This window comes from Coregonus clupeaformis, chromosome 12 (assembly GCF_020615455.1).
Source record: "Coregonus clupeaformis isolate EN_2021a chromosome 12, ASM2061545v1, whole genome shotgun sequence".
In the NCBI taxonomy this organism is placed as follows: Eukaryota; Metazoa; Chordata; class Actinopteri; order Salmoniformes; family Salmonidae; genus Coregonus; species Coregonus clupeaformis.
In genome coordinates, this window is record NC_059203.1 from 42,610,882 (window position 1) to 42,622,620 (window position 11,739).

Here is an 11,739-nt window from a genome sequence, read left to right on the forward strand (position 1 = left end):
GAAGGGTTAGCTAACATGCTAAGTAGTTGCAAAGTAGCTAAAAAGTAGTAAGTAGTTGAAAAGTTGCTAATTAGCTAAAATTATAAAGTTGTCCATGATGACATTCGAACTCACAACCTTTGGGTTGCTAGATGTTCGCGTTATACACCCACCCATCCACCTCAACCAACCACCCTACTTTTGTTTTTGCCTTACCAAACGTAACATATCATACTAATTTGAGTGTCACAGATTTACATTTACTATGTTACGTCTAGTCTATGAGACCAGGCTGTAAAGAAAGGTTCTATACTGTGGGCCTTGGGTTCAGTTGCTCTGCATGGCCTAAAATAGAATTGGAGGTCATTTGTCTGGCTGCTTGTGAGAGCAGCATTATGTGACCCACGACATCTCATTGTCAGCGTAGGCATATCTTAACCTAATTTACAAGCAGGCAGGCGTGCCCTTGGGGGTCCTTTTAAACATGCCCATGGGGTACAGGTGGCTACACAGGCTTGAGACAGTGATTTGGCCCCTATGATGTTTTGATATGAGATATGAAAGCTCCTATGACAATGAGAGGCATGCCAGTGGGCCAGTGTCAGACCATAAACCAACAGGAATGTGTGACTGGTGCACAGGGTCTCTTTCACAGTTTACACTACATGTGTCAAACTCATTCCACGGAGGGCCGAGTGTCTGCGGGTTTTCGCTCCTCCCTTGTACTTGATTGATGAATTTAGGTCATTGATTAGTAAGGAACTCCCCTCACCAGGTTGTCTAGGGCTTAATTGAAAGGAAAAAACAAAAACCAGCAGACACTAGGCCCTCCATGGAATGAGTTTGACACCCCTGGTTTACACAGTCCCCAAGCCCTGACTTATTTCTGCATACTTGTGTATGCACACACACATACACACACACACACATACCCCATAAGACAACAGCACCTGTCTCCCATGGCAACTGTTTCACTGCCCAGATCCACCGTTTATACCTGGTTCTAACATGCATCCTTTGTCCTGATCTTGTCCACATTCTGATTGTGCCTATGTTTTAAGACAGGTGTAGACGATTAAAATATGCATTGTGATCTGATTGTGATGAGATCTTCCTGACCATCTCCAGAGGCAGTCAGACACACATTATGGATCTGGGCAGTGAAACTATTGAAATGATCATTATCCTGCCCTCTACAATCATTGACAGGTGGCACCATTGACTTATGGCATCAATATGTCTTAAAATAAATAAATAAATATTATTTTGAAAGAATGTTTGTCAAATAATTTGCATACAGGGAGGGACGAGGATAACTGGTCACAATGTTGACACAGAGCATGGATAAGAGATACATTTTACTACCATGTGTAGCAGTGGAAGCTCCTCAGAGGAGGAAGGGGAGGACCATCCTCCTCAGTGAATTTCATAAAAATGAAAATGTTAAAACATTAAAAAGGTTATCCTTTTTACATAAAACTATACTAAATATATTCACATGTCACCAAATAATTTATGAAAACACTGTTTTAAAATGAAGGTCTACAGTAGCCTCAGCAGCACTCTGTAGGGTAGCACCATGGTGTAGCCGGAATACAGCTAGCTTCCATCCTCCTCTGGGTACATTGACTTCAATACAAAACCTAGGAGGTTCATTGTTCTCACCCCCTTCCGGAGGACGTCCTCCAACCTATCAGAGCTCTTGCAGCATGAACTGACATGTTGTCCACCCAATCAAAGGATCAGAGAATGAATCTAGTACTGAAAGCATAACCTACAGCTAGCTAGCACTGCAGTGCATAAAATGTGGTGAGTAGTTGACTTAAAGAGAGAGAAAGACAATAGTTGAACAGTTTTGAACAAATTAATTTCTTCAAAAATGAAGGAGAAGCACGAGAGATAGAGATTATCATTTGTTTTCAGTTTCAGTTTCAAATGAAGCTAGCTAGTTTAGCCTACTCAAACACCCTGCTCAAACAGAGGGATGCTATGTTAGCTAACTGGCTATGACTATCCAACACAACACTGGATCTCTTCCAAGTCAAGTTAAGCTTTTGATTTTACTAATTTATTGGCACCGTGCTTATGCATTAGTTTTATTAGCTATGTTGACTATGACGTTACTTTAGCTAATATGGTGACACCAAGGTAAAGACAGATTCAGGTTGGATATTCGAAGGATATTCGCCTGTAGTTTTCCTTACATCTACCAACAGCAGTTAGGGACCGTCAACATAATGACAAATCAACATTTTCAAATGTCAATAGCTCTTTAACCATTACTCCTAAATCTTTCAAAAAACTGGTTCTAGCTAACCCAATGGTAGAGACACATATTGCTCACACTTTTTTTGTCGATTTACATCTTGCACTATTTTAAATTATTTATTTACATTTTTGAAATTCAATAGTGCCTTGGTCATGTGACCCACACACCTCAAACAAGGTTCATAATGTACACTCAGTGGGCCTACACATTGCACACCCTTTTGCCTCTCATGAGATTTTACAATAATTGTTAAACGTTTCAAATTTTAATAGCTCCTTAGTTATATGACCTACAACCCTCAAACTACTTTCAGAATATCTACTGCCTAGCCTTATATATTGCACACCCTTTTGTATGTCCATGATTTTACATGAAATTCTCAACATTTTAAATTTCAATAGCTCCTTGGTCATGTGACCTACAACCCTCAAACTACTTTCAGAACATCCACTCACTAGCCTTATGTATTGCACACCACTTTGTTTGTCCATTTTCATCTCAGGTGATTTTACATGTTTTTCATTGTTTCGAATTTCAATAGCTCTCTAGTCATGTGACCTACTGACCTCAAACAAGGTTCAGAATGTCCACAGACTACCCTTCTATATTGCACACCGTTTAGTTTGAATTTCAATAGCTCCTTGGTCATGTGACCTACTGACCTCAAACAAACTTCATAATGTCCACGGACTAGCCTTAAATATTGCACACTCTTTTTGTGTACTGTAATCTCATGCAGTGTTATGTAAATTTGTCAAAGTTTTGTATTTCAATATCTCCTTGGTCATGTCAATTACACACCTAAGAAGTGTGCAGTGGATATGTACCCATATTGCATAACCTCTAGTTATGTATCTTCTATATTGTTGTACATTAATATTAGTTTGACAATTAGGGGGTTTAGTCCAGTGTTGTGTTTACCCTTTTCTTTAATGTTTATCTATAATAATTGATAGTTCTGAGTAATTATTTTCCCTTTCCTTAAGTCTTTATTTTGCTACAGTATTTAACAGTGGTACACAATAGGAGAGAGAAAGAGAATATTTCCTTTCATCGTTAATATCAACCATAAAGGAAAAGGACAAAGCAGGGATGGAAAGTGAACTGCATGGCCGGTAAGGTAGGCTGCAGTGGGTTTGCTGGTCAATACATATACTGAACATGTAACCACAATAATGGTGGCCAGATAATCAATGAATTAAAATTGAATATTGACAAATTTAACAGAAATTGTAGACCTTTAATCTTTTCCAACATGTCAACAGACACTTTACTTCAAATAAGTTCAAAACATTTCACAGTGTTAACTTTCTCTTTATCCCTGGTTGATGTACATTTCAGAGCCTCTTCAGTGTGGATGGGGTATAGCATACATTTTCAACAACAAAGACAGCACTTATTTTCCAGTTTGTGTTCTTCACTCTGTTGAACTCTTTTGTATTCATCCCTAGGCACAGCACATGGAACCACCGTTGGCATGAAAAACATTCAATCTAAAGCAGAACAAAGCGTAACACGTTATAAATAATATCAAATATCAATGCAGTATGACGAATTAGCCATCCATTGTGTTATATCATATATTGTCTTACATGCCGTCACTGTTGTCAAAAGATTATAAACATGTTAAATAAAGTTACTAACCCAGTCAGTCTTTGGGCCACATCCAAGTTCTTTATCAATGGCACACATGAAGCAGTTGTTGGCTTTGTTGAACTTTAAAATCATAGGCATAAACTGAACATAAAACTGAACAACTACATAAAAATAAAGAATTGACATTTCCTTTGAATGAAATTTCATTACATACCAGACTTTTTTTTTTTAAGGGGGTAGATCAGCTTTAATATTGCAGATAGATTGTAACTTACATCAATGTAATTGTCTGCATCACTTCCCCATATGTTTTTTTCTCTCGCAAATATATACTGTATATATATACATAAACATACATACACATACATATACACATACATACATATAAATACATACACTTAGGTTGGAGTCATTAAAACATCTACTTTGTGCATGACACAAGTAATTTTTCCAACAATTGTTTACAGACAGATTGCTTCACTTATAATTGGGTCAGAAGTTTACATACACTAAGTTGACTGTGCCTTTAAACAGCTTGGAAAATTCCAGAAAATGATGTCATGGCTTTAGAAGCTTCTGATAGGCTAATTGACATACTTTGAGTCAATTGGAGGTGTACCTGTGGATGTATTTCAAGGTCTAACTTCAAACCTAGTGTCTCTTTGCTTGACATCATGGAAAAATCAAAAGAAATCAGCCAAGGCCTCAGAAAAGAAATTGTAGACCTCCACAAGTCTGGTTCATCCTTGGGAGCAATTTCCAAACGCCTGTAGGTACCACGTTCATCTGTACAAACAATAGTATACCGTCATACCGCTCAGGAAGGAGACGCGTTCTGTCTCTTAGAGATTAACGTACTTTGGTGCGAAAAGTGCAAATCAATCCCAGAACAACAGCAAAGGACCTTGTGAAGATGCTGGAGTAAACAGGTACAAAAGTATTTATATCCACAGTAAAACAATTCCTATATCGACATAACCTGAAAGGCCGCTCAGCAAGGAAGAAGCCACTGCTCCAAAGCCGCCATATAAAAGCCAGACTACGGTTTGCAACTGCACATGGGGACAAAGATTGTAGTTTTTAGAGAAATGTCCTCTGGTCTGATGAAACAAAATAGAACTGTTTGGCCATAATGACCATCTTTACGTTTGGAGGAAAAAGGGGGATGCTTGCAAGCCGAAGAACACCATCCCAACCGTGAAGCACGGGGGTGGCAGCATCATGCTGTGGGGGTGCTTTGCTGCAGGAGAGACTGGTGCACTTCACAAAATAGATGGCATCATGAGGAAGGAAAATTATGTGGATATATTGAAGCAACATCTCAAGACATCAGTCAGTAAGTTAAAGCTTGGTTGCAAATGGGTCTTCCAAATGGACAATGGCCCCAAGCATACTTCCAAAGTTGTGGCAAAATGGCTTAATAATATGATATTTAGCAGACGCTTTTATCCAAAGCGACTTACAGTCATGCGTGCATACATATATATATATAATTTTTTTTTTTTTTGTGTATGGGTGGTCCCGGGGATCGAACCCACTACCTTGGCGTTACAAGCGCCGTGCTCTACCAGCTGAGCTACAGAGGACCACAAAGTCAAGGTATTGGAGTGGCCATCACAAAGCCCTGACCTCAATCCTATAGAACATTTGTGGGCAGAACTGAAAAAGCATGTGCGAGCAAGGACGCCTACAAACCTGACTCAGTTACACCAGCTCTGTCAGGAGGAATGGGCCAAAATTCACCCAACTTATTGTGGGAAGCTTGTGGAAGGCTACCTGAAACGTTTGACCCAAGTTAAACAATTTAAAGTCAATGCTACCAAATACTAATTGAGTGTATGTAAACTTCTGACACACTGGGAATGTGATGAAAGAAATAAAAGCTGAAATAAATCATTCTCTCTACTATTATTCTGACATTTCACATTCTTAAAATAAAGTGGTGATCCTAACTGACCTAAGACAGGGTTTTTACTAAGATTAAATGTCAGGAAATGTGAAAAAGTGAGTTTAAATGTATTTGGCTAAGGTGTATGTGAACTTCCGACTTCAACTGTATATACATATCCTTTAAAAAAATATATTTCCCTTTATTACTTTCCAATCCCACCACCCCTTCCCTAATTGGAGTAAACTAGTGAACAACAATGCTTAGGCCTCTACTTCCATCTTAAACATACTATATACATTTTACGGACCCAGTCAATTTTACAATAATTCCATTTAGTTTGTTTTTAGTCCTGAACCTCTACCCACAACCTCTCCGATCATTTTCATGATGTCCATCCGGTTTGCTTCTATATGCCATATCTTTCTAACTGTGCTCTTTCACAAAAGCTCTCAACCTATAACCTATATACCTATATACTTGTTGTTATTAGTTGTTGTTAGTTGTTATTAGTCCCATCCTTCAACTCCATTCAACACCACCCATCTATCTCTTAACACCATCCATATTGGATTTCTATTTGCCATATATTTTTCAACTGTACTGTGAACAATTCTGAACCCTTCTATTCTCATTGTTTCTACAGATTGTAAATTGAAAATAAACATTTTTGCTAAAAGTATTATTATATTATTGATCGATTGACTATGACTTTTCAAATCACCCAGTAGTGCTATCTGCAGGATTAGCTCCAGGTAAATATTGCAATCCTTTAGCCATTCCTGGACCTGTGACCAAAAACAAGCTACAAATGGACAGTACCAAAACAAAGGATCTAATGATTCTGTCTCTTCGCAGCAAAATCTGCAGAGCTGGGAAGATTGTATGGAAAAATTATACGTTTTGATTCCGGCGTCGTTTTGCGTATCAGTTCATAAACACTATACCATGGAATCGGTACGTCAAAAATCTCTTCCCAACTATTTTGCAATCTATATGGGACGGCGGTCAATCCTTTGGTCCTTAAATGAAACTGGTATACTTTTTTTAAATCACAATTTTCTTTAACCAATTATGTTCTTTAATGCAGGGCCGACAGACAAGTTCCTTACTTTTTCCCCTTCCACTTTCCTCTTCCATTTTGGCGGTAATGCTGCAATTATTTGGTTGTAGTTTTGGGTAAAGCAGACATTTCCATATGTTTTTGTTAGCTGCATGTGCGACATAACTCCACCACTCCTACCTATGATATCATTTACGAAGATTATACCTTTTTATACCTTACGTTTTTTCATCAATTAGTATATTTGAGTTTAACCACAATATTTGTTGCATTATTTGTTCTGTCGTTTCTGGAGGATTAAATTGAAATTGCAACCAACTTTCTATGGCTTGTTTTAGAAATAGTGATATTTGGGAGATTATTTCCTTTTCAAATAACTGAAAGTGAGAGGTTGTAATCTGAATAAAGGGAAAAAGGCCATTCTTGAAAATTGGGTGAGACAATCTTACTAATTTGCTAGAATTTAAGTATAACTTTAATATTTAATAATTTCTGTCCTCCGAATTCATATTAATTATATAAATACCAGACATTGTTAGTATATCCTCAGCCATTTCTTTTCGCAGTTGCTCCATGTGTTTTTGTGAAGGTTCTATATCCATTTGGGAGGGGATGTTGGGGATGTTCTGTGCAACTTCCAGATTTTTTGACCTAATTGTCACATAACAGCTAACCTTTCATTATTGAAAATATAACTATCAAACCTGCATTACAAAGACCCCGCAGCTGAAGGTGTCCTGCTGCATGGTGTGAGTTATTTCCCCTCCTTTCCACTTTATGTTCACCCAGTCGTCTTTTCCATTGCAGGATCTTCTCATTTTGAAGTATTCTCTTTTTTATGTAAACATAATGGAATTCTGATTAGTTATAGGCAAATGAATACACAGGCCAAAACTGTATGCTGTTTTCCTTATCAGCATAATCTAGTAGAGGAAATGTCCTTTATGCCCCATTCTACACACAGCCTAAATTATTGGCACTGAACCCTTTACAGGAGAATAATACAAGTAGCATATAGGATCCAACCCTATCACAGAGTGAATAAATGTTGTGTTTGTAGACTTTAAGAAAAAAAATATTAAGTGACAGTTTCATCAGAACGTACTTAAAGAAAGTCATCACAAAGATCACAGATGACAGTGCCCACCAAGTCAATGACAATAGATAATTAATTGTAAGCACCAATTTAAAGCGTGTTTTGTCAAAATAAGATCTGAAAATGTCAGTTGTTGAACATAATACTTCTATTTGCCATAGCAATTCATGATATATGCAGTTGATAAATATTCCATGTACCAACACTACATGTAGGACGGACATTCCCACATACAGTATACACATACAAAGAGGCACTTTTCAGCTACGTTTTTACCACTCAGAATCCAGAACGGATATGACAATGGGGCCTGCACAGGACCTAATAAACCCTTACAACAATCGACTTTTTGATCTTCTTGAATTCTTATCTGGTAAACTGCTACTGTGTGTCAAAAAAGGAGCCCCAATTAAGGTTTAGTGTACTCCAGTAAAAAAGGGTTGGTTTAGATTAGAAACTATTGCCCAGGGTCCCCGTTCATAGGGACTAGTCAGTGGTAGAATTGAGTTGGCCCAAACACACACCCACAAGGTTGAGGTCACTCATGGACAGTAATTAGTGAACAATGTTTTTTTTCTGCATTGACACATTGTGTCTTCTAACTGTCCAAGAATAGGATCCAAAGTGTTAGGAAATACTTTTTCCCATAAACACAAAGGAGGATGTCTCTCCTCATACCTCTGGCACTTTAGTCAGACTGCCAGACTGTGTAAAAACGTTATGATGGGGCCGGCAACGGAGTTCCCATTGGCCAAGCACCACGGAGACCAATCAGGAGAGAATACAGACAGGTCAAGGGTGCCAATTGCAAGTCAAGTGGTGTGTCTGCCCTTTGGATTACTCTCTCCTTACAGAGAACCCCTGTGGTTCAAGTCAAGAGCTACCCTCCCCCTTTTAGTCTGCTCTGCGCATGTCTGAAAGTGACAGAGCCAGCAACCAAGAGAGTTTTTCACAGTATGTCATAAAATTATTACACTTATGAATGTATGTAAAATGCTAATATGTATTAGATCCAGTACAATGGAATAACTAACACCTGAATTTGAATGCAGCGTGTTCCGATTCCTCCTTCTCTTTCTGTCCAGCAGGGTCAACCAAAAACACTTGGCCTGATGGTTACTGGGGAAGCAATATAGAAATGTATTGATCCCTTAAATTATTTTACGATTAAATCACACATATCACAACCCTAATACCTCTTACCAAAAATGATTTTACTCACAATTAACTTCCAGTGGTTCTTGTCCACATTCAAGAAACTCATGACAGGATTGTAGTTACCGAAGTTCACCTGAAATAAATATTTTCACATGCTTGCCACTAAGCCCAAAAAAATGCATCATAGTTAATCCTTTAAAACTCCACTAACAGATTTGATTAGTACCTTGGGAAGACTTTGCTTGCGCACTAAACTTCTTTCTCCATTTAGAATGACTTGGGCTGAGTAATGATTTAGGATGTAAATCTTTGTCCCGTGACCGCAGCTTTTTGTCGTTGCTTGAAAGTACCATTCGATTGTCTGTATAAGGAGAGAAAGTAAAACCACAAATGCTGTTAATGTGAAGAACATTATACAAATAATTAAGCATAAACTGAAATATATAGACATTTCAGAGAATATTGGTTAGTTAGAAGGATTGTTTATCGATATTTAAAACAAACGTAATTACATTTGCCTTTGTTTTAATTTTTCTAATATATTCGGACTACATGCAACTTAATGGGTCATTGTTACATATATATGCCTTGTTAGGGAGATTAAGTATCATACATAAGGTGTTATGTAGTCAAAAAAGTGTGTTATTGCAGACAGTACTGTGTTTATGTGATGACACATCTTCACCATTTACTTTAAAGTGACAGAATAAAGGCCATAAATATTTAATGTATGTCAGAAACATTCAACTCCAATTCCAGTTAACTACATAATGATATTACATGTCCTTAGACTTGGATAGGTACACATCTAATGTACTTCTATGTTCATCCTTCATACTGTATGAAATGTACTTTTCCACAATATGTTTAGAATTGTGATTGAAAAAATGCTTATTGTCATGTTATGACCAGTATTTATTACCTCACCCACAAGTTATTTGTGGGGTTGCAGAGTTTTAAACTCTGAATGATGGAGAAGGAAAGAGGACGTTTTGTCTGTAGACCTCACAACAGCAACCACCAATTCTTTCTTCGCCACAGAGCTGTGACCTGCAATACGCAAATGAAACACATTTAGAAGAGTTATTGTCCGCTTAAACATTAACTGAAAACAATCTATCACAATCCTTTAACATTTGAAAAAAATACATACCTGGCCTGCAGCCTCGTTGTCTTGGAGTGATGTTGCCTCATCCCTGCTTTCATCTTTCTTGTGGTGTGCCTTCCCTGCTGGTTTCTTTTTACCCTTCTTCTTTGGCTCAGGCAATTGTCTGGGAGGCTGGAAATACTTTAACCTGGACTTGTCAGGTGAGTCTTTTTCTTTGTCTCTTGGCCCATTGCTCCTCTTCCTGGTCCAACGACTTCTTGCGGTAGGGGGATTTAGAGAACAGTGATTCTGGCAGATCATGTTTTATTATGTGCTCCCTTCCTTAGAGGGGGGCATGCATTTTCAAAATGAATTCAGCTGGACGGAGGAATTTCTTCTTTTGCAAAATGGAATGCTTCAGGGTCCAGAACCATTGTTCCACATAGCAGTTGGTGTCCCGTGATTTCACTGATTGCAATGTTGTGTTGGTCACATTACAATATCTTGTAAGGTCACCTAGCAGTATCCCACTCCATAGGGGGAAAATGGCCATGTAAGTGTCTATTAGAACATTGATTATCCAAGGGCAGAAAAACTTATTTTCAGGCCCTGTCTGTGTCTCCTCCAGAAGACTCTGCGAATGTTTAAGAACTGACATGAATTCTCATGGAGATGATCCACATATTGTTTAGTTTTTTGCTGACATTGCACTTTCTTCATAACTGTCATCTCTCATCACGTCCTCCACTTTCACCTTCTCTGACTTCATAATACTCTCATCTAAATGCTTTTGTGATTCATCCACAAGATAACTTTTATGTTTTGATTTGAAAAGCACACACGTGTCTAAAGACATTGAGTGCCTCGAAGAAAGAGGTGCTGTTGAGCAACAAGGCAAAGCAAAAAGTTGCATACTCTTTGAGCCCATTGTCATTTGTTTTCTTCCCAAATCCCTGGGCGACAGCCTTAAGGATGTGGGCAGAGCACACATGGAGCACTGTGAAATCTTCGCAATCTTCTTTTTCCTCCAAGGAAACTATGCTGTGGGCTCTGTTTAGATAAGAAGTGATGCTCTCTTTGTTAAATGAGAGCAATACACTTCCAATCAGCGCCCAGCTGAAATCAGCTTCCACCTGTCTCACCTTGCAGCTTGTCATTTGTGAGACCTTGCGTACTGTCTCCATTAACCAAAAGGTTATTGTTGGGATGGAGTGCTGAACACTAATCATCTTGGATACGGGGAGGGGTGGTTTATCCTAGCCCATTCCGGGAAGAACCAGAGCATAGTACAGAACTCTTTTACTCTGATTGCTAATCTTAGACACAACCCCACCAGTGGCATCAAGATGAAGAGTCACTGGACTGCGCTTTCTCAGATGTTCAACTAGGATCTTCAAACCCTCTTCTGTGTACAAGTGAACGCCAAACGGCTCGACTTGGAGGTGCTGCATGTATCCAGATGTAGTAGCTGAAGTTGTGGCACACTCCTTCAAAACCTTTTGTTCAAGCATGAGCTCTAGCATCATATCATGGTGCAGCCTTGTGCTCTTTCTGATTTCAGCCCCAATCACTTTGAGAAATCTTTTGAAATGCTTCTTGTAAT